Consider the following 12,644-nt stretch of genomic DNA (forward strand, 5'->3'; position numbering starts at 1 on the left):
TTAATTATGACAAAGCAATGTCTACACTAGCATCTGTTTGGTATTACCGTTACGTTTCATGTATATATATGTATTCTGTGCCAGAGCCTGGTGGTTAAAACACTCGACTTTCAAGCTGAGAGTTGCGGAATCGTGTCCCCGTCTTCGAACGTGCTCGCCCTTTAAACCACGAAAGCGCTATAATGTGATGCTCAATCCAACTATTCATCGGTAAAGAGTAGCTTAAGAGTTGGAAATGGGTGATGTTGACTATCTGTCTATCGCTACGAAATTAGGAACGGCTAACGTGGATAGCAAAAATATATTTATTTGTATGGAAATAGGTGTTTTAGTTCAATCCATTCAAATTAAAAGTGGAATATTTGTTTCCTTTTGAATTTCGCGCAAAGCTACACGAGAGCTGTCTGCGCTAGTCGTCCCTAATTTTGCAGTGGAGAGACTAGAGGGAAGGCAGCTAGTCATCACAACCCACCGCCAACTCTTAGGCTACTCTTTACCAACGAATAGTGGGATTGACCGTCGCATTATAACGCCCCCAAGGCTGAAAGGGCGAGCATGTTTGGTGTGACAGGGATTCGAACCTACGACCCTCAGATTACAAGTTGAATGCCTTAACTACCGGGCCATGTCGGGCCAAAAGTGAAATAAGGACATTCGTTATGGCACACAAAGTGAAGGTCTTTTCTCTTTCTACCCCGATGGGACATCAGTAAGTTTATGGGCTTACAGCGCTAAAATATTTGTAACGCAAGTGGAATAACTGTCTGTATTTTCAAAAGTTTGGAATGCAGCATGTCATCTCCAAAACTGCCATCGTCACAAATCCCAAGTTTATGATTGGTTGAAACTGTAATATCCTTAATTCGCTCACATACAGTTTACACTGAAGGACCATCCTAATGGCAAAATGTATTTCATATTTAGTGATAAGAAAACTATTTTCAAGTTTTAATTATTGCAATTTAGTAAGTTTTAAAACTAACGTCAGACCCTTTTTTAAGAGCGTTTGTTTGTTTTTGAATTAAGCACAAAGCTACAAAATGGGCTATCTGTGCTCTGCCCACCATGGGTATCGAAACCCGATTTTAATGTGTAAGTCCGCACACATACCACTGTGCCGCTGGGGGCAAAAATGTTTAAACAAATTGTGCGTGTGTGAGTGTTTTTCTTATAGCAAAGCCACATCGGGCTATCTGCTGAGTCCACCGAGGGGAATCGAACCCCTGATTTTAGCGTTGTAAATCCGTGGACATACCACTGTACTAGCGGGGGGCGGCACATTTTAAGAGCTTTCGTGTATTACCGCAAAACATTCGGAGCGCTAGTTATTTATCATACAGTCTAGTAAGGCTGAGCTATGTTTTAATGTTATAATATAATAATAATAGGTCTAGTAAGGCTGAGCTATGTTTTAATGTTTATATATATAATAATAAGTCTAGTAAGGCTGAGCTATGTTTTTATGTTATTATATAATAATTACAAGACTAGTAAGGCTGAGCTATGTTTTAATGTTATTATATAATAATAAGTCTGGTAAGGCTGAGCTATGTTTTAATGTTATTATATAATAATTACAAGACTAGTAAGGCTGAGCTATGTTTTAATGTTATAATATAATAATAATAGGTCTAGTAAGGCTGAGCTATGTTTTAAGTGTTGTTATATAATAATAATAGGTCTAGTAAGGCTGAGCTATGTTTTAATGTTATTATATAATAATAATAGGTCTAGTAAGGCTGAGCTATGTTTTAAGTGTTGTTATATAATAATAATAGGTCTAGTAAGGCTGAGCTATGTTTTAATGTTATTATATAATAATAAGTCTGGTAAGGCTGAGCTATGTTTTAATGTTATTATATAATAATTACAAGTCTAGTAAGGCTGAGCTATGTTTTAATGTTATTATATAATAATAATAAGTCTGGTAAGGCTGAGCTATGTTTTAATGTTATTATATAATAATAAGTCTGGTAAGGCTGAACTATGTTTTAAGTGTTATTATATAATAATAATAAGTCTAGTAAGGCTGAACTATGTTTTAATGTTATTATATAATAATAATAAGTCTAGTAAAGCTGAACTATGTTTTAAGTGTTATTATATAATAATAATAAGTCTAGTAAGGCTGAACTATGTTTTAATGTTATTATATAATAATAATAAGTCTAGTAAGGCTGAGCTATGTTTTAAGTGTTATTATGTAATAATAATAAGTCTAGTAAGGCTGAGCTATGTTTTAAGTGTTATTATATAATAATAATAAGTCTAGTAAGGCTGAGCTATGTTTTAATGTTATTATATAATAATAATAAGTCTAGTAAGGCTGAACTATGTTTTAGTGTTATTATATAATAATAATAAGTCTAGTAAGGCTGAACTATGTTTTAATGTTATTATATAATAATAATAAGTCTATTAAGGCTGAGCTATGTTTTAAGTGTTATTATATAATAATAATAAGTCTAGTAAGGCTGAGCTATGTTTTAAGTGTTATTATATAATAATAATAAGTCTAGTAAGTCTGACCTGTGTTTTAATGTTATTATATAATAATAATAAGTCTAGTAAGGCTGAGCTACGTTTTATGTTATGTATATAATAATAATAATAAGTCTGACCTGTGTTTTAATGTTATTATATAATAATAAAGTCTAGAGGCTGAGCTATGTTTTAAGTGTTATTATATAATAATAATAAGTCTAGTAAGGCTGAACTATGTTTTAATGTTATTATATAATAATAATAAGTCTAGTAAGGCTGACCTGTGTTTTAATGTTATTATATAATAATAATAAGTCTAGTAAGGCTGAGCTATGTTTTAAGTGTTATTATATAATAATAATAAGTCTAGTAAGTCTGACCTGTGTTTTAATGTTATTATATAATAATAATAAGTCTAGTAAGGCTGAGCTACGTTTTAATGTTATTATATAATAATAAGTCTGGTAAGGCTGAGCTATGTTTTAATGTTATTATATAATAATTACAAGACTAGTAAGGCTGAGCTATGTTTTAATGTTATTATATAATAATTACAAGACTAGTAAGGCTGAGCTATGTTTTAATGTTATTATATAATAATAAGTCTAGTAAGGCTGAGCTATGTTTTAATGTTATTATATAATAATAAGGCTGGTAAGGCTGAGCTATGTTTTAATGTTATTATATAATAATTACAAGACTAGTAAGGCTGAGCTATGTTTTAATGTTATTATATAATAATAAGTCTGGTAAGGCTGAGCTATGTTTTAATGTTATTATATAATAATAAGTCTGGTAAGGCTGAGCTATGTTTTAATGTTATTATATAATAATAATAAGTCTAGAAAGGCTGAACTATGTTTTAAGTGTTATTATATAATAATAATAAGTCTAGTAAGTCTGACCTGTGTTTTAATGTTATTATATAATAATAATAAGTCTAGTAAGGCTGAGCTATGTTTTAAGTGTTATTATATAATAATAATAAATCTAGTAAGGCTGACCTGTGTTTTAATGTTATTATATAATAATAATAAGTCTATTAAGGCTGAGCTATGTTTTAAGTGTTATTATATAATAATAATAAGTCTAGTAAGGCTGAGCTATGTTTTAAGTGTTATTAGATAATAATAAGTCTGGTAAGGCTGAGCTATGTTTTAATGTTATTATATAATAATTACAAGACTAGTAAGGCTGAGCTATGTTTTAATGTTATAATATAATAATAAGTCTGGTAAGGCTGAGCTATGTTTTAATGTTATTATATAATAATTACAAGACTAGTAAGGCTGAGCTATGTTTTAATGTTATTATATAATAATAAGTCTAGTAAGGCTGAGCTATGTTTTAATGTTATTATATAATAATAAGTAAGTGAGCTATGTTTTAATGTTATTATATAATAATAATAATTGAGGCTGAGCTATGTTTTAAGTGTTATTATATAATAATAATAAGTCTAGTAAGGCTGAGCTATGTTTTAAGTGTTATTAGATAATAATAAGTCTGGTAAGGCTGAGCTATGTTTTAATGTTATTATATAATAATTACAAGACTAGTAAGGCTGAGCTATGTTTTAATGTTATTATATAATAATAAGTCTGGTAAGGCTGAGCTATGTTTTAATGTTATTATATAATAATTACAAGACTAGTAAGGCTGAGCTATGTTTTAATGTTATTATATAATAATTACAAGTCTAGTAAGGCTGAGCTATGTTTTAATGTTATTATATAATAATAAGTCTAGTAAGGCTGAGCTATGTTTTAATGTTATATATATAATAATAAGGCTGGTAAGGCTGAGCTATGTTTTAATGTTATTATATATAATAATAAGTCTAGTAAGGCTGAGCTATGTTTTAATGTTATTATATATAATAATAAGTCTAGTAAGGCTGAGCTATGTTTTAATGTTATTATATAATAATAATAAGTCTAGAAAGGCTGAACTATGTTTTAAGTGTTATTATATAATAATAATAAGTCTAGTAAGGCTGAACTATGTTTTAATGTTATTATATAATAATAATAAGTCTAGTAAGGCTGAGCTATGTTTTAAGTGTTATTATATAATAATAATAAGTCTAGTAAGGCTGAACTATGTTTTAATGTTATTATATAATAATAATAAGTCTAGTAAGGCTGAACTATGTTTTAAGTGTTATTATATAATAATAATAAGTCTAGTAAGGCTGAGCTATGTTTTAAGTGTTATTATATAATAATAATAAGTCTAGTAAGGCTGAGCTATGTTTTAATGTTATTATATAATAATAATAAGTCTAGTAAGGCTGAGCTATGTTTTAATGTTATTATATATAATAATAAGTCTAGTAAGGCTGAGCTATGTTTTAAGTGTTATTATATAATAATAATAAGTCTAGTAAAGCTGAGCTATGTTTTAATGTTATTATATAATAATAATAAGTCTAGTAAGGCTGAGCTATGTTTTAATGTTATTATATAATAATAAGTCTGGTAAGGCTGAGCTATGTTTTAATGTTATTATATAATAATTACAAGACTAGTAAGGCTGAGCTATGTTTTAATGTTATTATATAATAATAAGTCTGGTAAGGCTGAGCTATGTTTTAATGTTATTATATATAATAATTACAAGACTAGTAAGGCTGAGCTATGTTTTAATGTTATTATATAATAATAAGTCTAGTAAGGCTGAGCTATGTTTTAATGTTATTATATAATAATTACAAGTCTAGTAAGGCTGAGCTATGTTTTAATGTTATTATATAATAATAAGTCTAGTAAGGCTGAGCTATGTTTTAATGTTATTATAATAATAATAAGTCTAGTAAGGCTGAGCTATGTTTTAATGTTATTATATAATAATAAGTCTAGTAAGGCTGAACTATGTTTTAATGTTATTATATAATAATAAGTCTAGTAAGGCTGAGCTATGTTTTAATGTTATTATATAATAATAAGTCTAGTAAGGCTGAGCTATGTTTTAATGTTATTATATAATAATAAGTCTAGTAAGGCTGAGCTATGTTTTAATGTTATTATATAATAATAATAAGTCTAGTAAGGCTGAGCTATGTTTTAATGTTATTATATAATAATAATAAGTAAGGCTGAGCTATGTTTTAATGTTATTATATAATAATAATAAGAGGCTGAGCTATGTTTTAATGTTATTATATAATAATAATAAGTCTAGTAAGGCTGAGCTATGTTTTATGTATATAATAATACAAGTCTAGTAAGGCTGAGCTATGTTTTAAGTGTTATTATATAATAATAAGTCTAGTAAGGGCTGAGCTATGTTTTAATGTTATTATATAATAATAATAAGTCTAGTAAGGCTGAGCTATGTTTTAATGTTATTATATAATAATAATAAGTCTAGTAAGGCTGAGCTATGTTTTAATGTTATTATATAATAATAATAAGTCTAGTAAGGCTGAGCTATGTTTTAATGTTATTATATAATAATAATAAGTCTAGTAAGGCTGAGCTATGTTTTAAGTGTTATTATATAATAATAATAAGTCTAGTAAGGCTGAGCTATGTTTTAAGTGTTATTATATAATAATTACAAGTCTAGTAAGGCTGAGCTATGTTTTAAGTGTTATTATATAATAATTACAAGTCTAGTAGGGCTGAGCTATGTTTTAATGTTATTATATAATAATAATAAGTCTAGTAGGGCTGAGCTATGTTTTAATGTTATTATATAATAATAATAAGTCTAGTAAGGCTGACCTGTGTTTTAAGTGTTATTAGATAATAATAGGTCTAGTAAAGCTGATCCATGTTTTAAGTGTTATTAAATAATAATATGTGTTGTAAAGCTGAGCTATGTTTGAAATGTTATCACACAAGACTAAATCTACTTAACTGTTATTATACAGTAATAAGTTTAATTAGGCTGGTTTTTTCCTTAAATGTAATATAAATTTAAGTCTAATAAGGTTAAACTGTAGTAAAAATATCGAATTATTACAAGCTCAAGTTTAATTGATAGAATATTTAAAAGAGAATGTCTACCTTCTTTCACATTTTACACTCTAATATCATTACTGGAGGACATTTCATGTTGATACATATATGTATTATGAATCAACACAACCGTCACGAGACTTATTATAAGATTAGAACAATGAAAACAAGAATCAAACAGAAGTGCCACAGAACATTGCAAATACAAAAATCAAATGCAAGGAAAATACAGGTTAGTTGGTGTATTGGAAAAGACTTCAAATCTGGGGGGGGGGGTATACATACCCCCTTCATTTTAGGTGGGAGGTATGGTGCATACAATCACCTCCCCTACAGTTTGGTCTGTTGAATTGTTTTATTGTATCACAGGCCTACAAATTGTGTGTTTGTTCGTGTGATTCTCGTGTTCTTACCAATCGAATTACATAATTAGGCCTAGATGTAGGCTTTTTCAGTAGCCGAAATCTTTAATATAGGCGTGCTTCTAAGCTTTTCGATCTAAGCCAGTGGTTCTTAACCTTTTTCACTGTTTGCACCCCTTTCAAATCAGTAATCATTTCTCGCACCCCCTGGAAATTTAAATATAAAAAAAGCTAAAAATACAAAGTTGATGTAATCAAAATTTCTTTTTAATCTTCATACATACAGCATACCTTTTTTCAAGACAAAAATTCAGGGTACATAATGAAAAATTAATTTCAATGTTTCTTCTTAGGAAAAATATAAAGCATACTCTTATGTAAAAATATAGGTTTGCTTTAATTATTCATGGGCATCCTCGCACCCCTTGGGAATCATCTTCGCACCCCCCTAGGGGTGCGGGCACCCCTGGTTAAGAACCCCTGATCTAAGCGATAGTTCGTAGTGTCAGTAGGCCTAAGTATACATCCAATTATCGTGACAACAAGATTACTCTGTGACTGCATGTTTACAGCTTTCATGTTCACGTAGAGATTACTAATTTGCAAATTGAACAGTCCACATAAGTGGTTGCAAAAATCATCCCCCCCATCGGGTGTAAAAAATCTACGCCCCTGGTAGTATCCTAGTTACGAATTATCAGTGTTTGATTGTCTTGTAGGAAAGCTTCTGTATCACAACACATGGAAGGTGCAAAAACTAATAACACAGTATATATTAACAAGCCACCAGGTTTTGCAAACAGAAAACTAACTTGAATTTTGTTTACAAGCAGTTTTGATTTCTGACAAAAAACATCTGGTGATATTCATTTCGACAACAATACACTCACTGCCCAACCAACAACTTTTATTGCTAGCTTGCAAAAAGACATAAAATGTCGTTTTACTTATTTAAATTTCGATAGGAACATAAATATAATAAAGGCGGTGTTACTGTATTATTGCTATGCGCAATTAAGTTAACAATCTGAATAAAAACTGAACTATAATATTAAATGTCATCATATCCCCCTAAACTCGAGAAGGTTTTCCAGAATTTCTATCACTCTCTGAACATCACCCACTCTAAACACAGATCTCAAGACGAACAAACAAAAATAACATGGTAATTAATAAGATATCGCCACGTGACGCTCGAGAATTACGCCCACCTACGCCAAAGGCTAACACTAACACGTGTCCATCTTCCCATCTTTCTCTCATGATAGACAAGGAATTTTATGGAAATACAAAACAATAAATAAAATACTGTTCCTGCAAAGAATGAGAGATAAATGAACACATTAATATAACACCATTTAGCGTTATTTTAGATATCCAAAACTATATGTAGTTACTATCAAATACGCAAGAACAATTTTCGATGGATGTCCTCTGTTTTGAACTGATAAACGGTTAGCCAACAGTGCTCTCATGCCAACCCCAGAGCGCTAGTTTTGTCTGCCCAAATTGCGAGATTTGACGCTCATTCTTACAATGTACCTTTGGCCGCAAAGTACGGGACACGAACCATCGAGCCTCGGCACAGTAGCTACTAGGCCAAACCTCCGTAAACGTGTTGACATATAACCACACTAAAGGAGATTTCTGTATTCGTATGTGTCGTCGACAGCTGTCGTTGTGTCTTAAAAAGTTGAAAGAGCGAAAAGAGATTTCAGGGCAAAAAAGAACAAATTCATTTCCTTTCGGTTTCAACTTAACCTTAAAAAAACAACAACAACATGGATATGAGCATACGTCAGTTCATCATGATAGTGCTTTGTTTACTGTGGTTATATGTGATATTCTTGTATGACTTCGGCATTCACACAAATGTTCTGACCATTTTGAAAACTGGCATCTTAAATACTTCTTCCTGTGTCCGTCCAGTCTCGCACCATTACCATCTGTTTCTGACAGGCTGGTCATAGTTTTAAAGATCGAATTTTGCAAATGGAATTTTAAAATATTTGGAAGCTATAAACCAAACAGCGAACGCTTTATTACGTTATTATTTACATTGTTTTAATGAGAAATTTACAATCATGTGTACATGTATGTTAATTTCCATATTATTTATAAAGATTTCACTATTCATAATGTTCGATACGAGCAAAGACGTAGCATATATTTCAGCAAGTTCTAATAAAAGACACAGCATCAGCAAGTTAGGCTAAGCTGACTGTCGACACCAGTCAGTATACGACACTATCTAGTTCTTCTACATTCCAACTGGTGACAAAAATACATAGAGTTAAATCTAACTTTACTGACCGATTATATTACAAAAAAAGAAACCCTTCGAAGAAGTTCATGATTTTCGAAAATCGTTAACTTTCTTTACCACCATTTTAGAAAGCGTCAAGAAACAGTAAATTTATAATTTGTGTATTCTCGAGAATGTTATTGAAATTTAAACTTTGTACACAGGTTATGACGAAAATGCGCTAAATGTTATTGTATGTATTTGAGTACACATTTCTCTCTGTCTTTAGATATATATATTTATTTATTTATAGCGTTATAAAGCTGCTTCGACACCAGGCACCTCTAACTATTATATTTCTACAAAATCTGGTCTCGTAATCTGCTTGCCTAAAACATTATTGCAAAGCTAAAAGTCAAAAGTAGCTACGTAACCAACGTCACTCAACACGCTAGACAACAGACGCCATATTTAGAAAACTCACCAGAAAAGCTTCGAAAAGAAGCCTCACGAATACAAGTGTATTATAATTATTACTTTCAGAGGGTCTTGAAAATATATATTACGTGAACGTAAACGGGGTAAACGTTCTCATTTAACCTAAATGGTCGCGAACCAAAGTTAACTTTCTCATTAAACAAATGCCCCATTTTGTAGTTAACGGTTAACTCATCTCTCTCGTGCTTTCTTGTGGAAATCGTGTGTTTAGTATATCTCTACGTATGGTTTCAGGTAAACTCTTCCAGGAACACGTAAATAATTTGAATATGAAATATATAATACGGCTCATTTTACTCAACAAAGTAACATAATTATTCAGTTAATTAATAGTTTAATTAGAGACGAATAATAAACGTGAAAAAAAACACTGGAAAAAGAGTGATACATTTTGATCATATTTACAACTTTCGTTATCAGAATCGTCTGTACTAATTTGACGAAAATTAATGATATATTTATAATTATATAATTACACGAGCCACTGGCATTGTGCGTTATTTAGTATTTGTACGTCATACATTGTAATTTTGCGATATTTCACGAAATACGAAGACAAATTTTTGGTGAATTAGTTTAAGGCTACTTCAACGTACTTTATCAGGTTTCCCCCCTAAATTATCATTATAAAATCCGGGATTCGATTCTTTGTTGTGGGCAGGGTGTAGATAACCCAATGTATGGCTTTGCGCTAAAATAAGCTGTCAGTCAGATTACATTGTCGGTTTATGTTTTCACCCTAACTTGTCTGCACTTCCCAGTTGTTAACTATATGATCTGTCTCATGCAATAATTTTATAACTTATAAAAACTCTCGATTGGTTCTTTAAGCAGTGAAGAGAAGTAAAATAGCATTAACATTAAATTGTTAAGATAGCAAAGATTACACCATCCGCCTTTATTACATGGATACAATACTGATTGTGTTTATTTGTTGTTATGTGCAGACTTACTGCTAAGCCACTTGGAGGAGCTACGTTTGTGAGGTTAAAATAGAAATATTTAACTGTTTCTTAAAAAGCTTGTTTGTTTGTAGTTAACCGCAAAACTAAACGATGAACTATCTGTTCTCTGTTCAACACGGCTAACTAAACCCGGTTTCTAGTGTTTAAGTCCGCTGTGCCACTAGGGGACTCTAGATGCCACGAACAAAACCATCTTTCGTAATCCGTGATGACGATAAAACCCATTTGTAGAGAAAAATATCTTTCATTGTACATCCGAGTTTGTAATGGCCCCAACCAATATTAGTTTACATTTTCTATTAATACCCTATGGATAAAAAATACTTCTATCTAGACCAATAATAATTTATATCATAAATATATACGTATATGCTACAAATGGTCTATAGGTAATACGTAATTATAACGAAGGTAGTAATACATACCCAAAATTTCTAAAGTACATTTGAAAATACTCAATACATATTACAAGTTTAATAGTTTTATTAACACAAAACGTACACATTTTAAAGTCTTCCTTTCTTAATTACTGAAATTTAACCAGTGTGTATAATAGCTCCTTCCACTTCCCTTACGCTGTTAGTTATTTGATACCATCAAGCCATTAGAAATCTGACAACAACCACTCAAGTTAAACTGCATAGATTTTGTTTAAAACAGTGGTTCCCAAGCTTTTTTATGCCCCGCACCCCTAAAAAATTTTAACATGTTCTCGCACTCCTCACAGTAAGTATTTATTTAGGACAGTACCCTTAATATAAACAACAACAAAAAAAAAAAAAAAAACTAAAATGTTATCTCGCACCCCTGGTTAAGAACCACTGGTTTAAACGATTACTTATTTTCGTCTTAATGTCGGAATTACAAAATGTCCGGACATGCTTTATTATTTACCAACGTAAATTCATCGTTAGGACAATTTTTTATGTTATATACACAACTAATATATACAATGTGCTCATCACGTTTCAAGTGTTTCGTTTAGTATAAAATTTACGACCAGATTTCGAATGTAGATTTCGTGTCGGCAGTTTTGAGCTACTTCCAAACTAATAAACAGTGAAAATTACAATGTAAAACCTGACCAAACAAACAGAAATATGTATACTTATCTGTGAAAAACTGTGGGTAAAATATACTTGAAATGGGTTACAGAAAGACCTCATAGTAATATTTCGTCGACCATTGACAGTTTCTGTCTCATTCAGCGCCAAATGATCCGAGGTGTGTGTGTGTGTGAGTGTGGACGGTATCTTTTGTAGGCACTTACCGTTCCCTCCCGGAGAGTGAAAGTGAAGGCATTACTCCAGTCTGGTCCCCGTGGTATTCTTCAAACTTGTGTAAGTCACAGTTTTACGGAGATACTAGTTTTAAAATAACCTTTCTAAACAGAATATTATAATTCAGTCGTCGACCAGGTAAGACGCAAACCCACGATCTGGTTGATCGGATGATATCGTTGTCAAATCTGATATGTTTGACGTCACGATCATTTCAGCTCTCACTGGGAAATAACTCGTCATCGACGTGAAGTGATTATCCGTACGCTCGTATCACAAACTTCTGCTAGCTCCGACCGCATCGCGGTTTACTTCCGTAAACAAACCCTCTGGGGGGGGGGGGACAGAGAGACGTGTAAAAATCGTTACGTAGTAACAAACCCAAGTGTTAGCGAAGTTAAAACGTAGCTGCGCGTATATTACTTTCTCCCGTTCTCACTTGACTATCGCAAACTTTTACATCACGGGAAACTTTCTGGACAAATAAGTTCCATACTGTTCGGCACCGTCCATGGAAAGAAGGGAACAGACCAAGGCACTCACGCACTATACACACTAGTCAGGGCAATGACTTTGTGCGTAGGGGTATTTTGTTCTCATTTCTCATATACCGTTAGAGGACGCTGCCTATCTTGGCGCGATAAAATGATACTGGCGTATCAGCATTTCACTCTTAACACTAACGTAAGTTGTTATCACGTTTTGTTTTTGGTCATGTGCGAATACACCGTGCCCAGTCGCTTTGCTCAGGTCTGCTTTTTTAGGGAAGCTTAGGTTTACGTGCGAATGCGATGTCTCCGAATTCGTGGGACTTGTGAAGTAAAGGAAGAGGAAAGAACCCCAGA

At 31.6% G+C, this 12,644-nt stretch overlaps 1 protein-coding gene across 1 annotated transcript in view; it reads right to left on the reverse strand.

The window, feature by feature from the left end:
- The window catches only part of LOC143247624 (uncharacterized), a 78,110-nt gene extending 65,729 nt beyond the window's left edge, over positions 1-12,381 (reverse strand). Inside the window, exon 1 of the mRNA XM_076495965.1 lies at positions 11,790-12,381. The gene's annotated coding sequence lies outside the window, so the exon portion shown is untranslated. The remainder of the gene's footprint in view (positions 1-11,789) is intronic.
- Positions 12,382-12,644: the final 263 nt, after the last annotated feature.

Source organism: Tachypleus tridentatus, chromosome 3, assembly GCF_004210375.1.
Source record: "Tachypleus tridentatus isolate NWPU-2018 chromosome 3, ASM421037v1, whole genome shotgun sequence".
In the NCBI taxonomy this organism is placed as follows: Eukaryota; Metazoa; Arthropoda; class Merostomata; order Xiphosura; family Limulidae; genus Tachypleus; species Tachypleus tridentatus.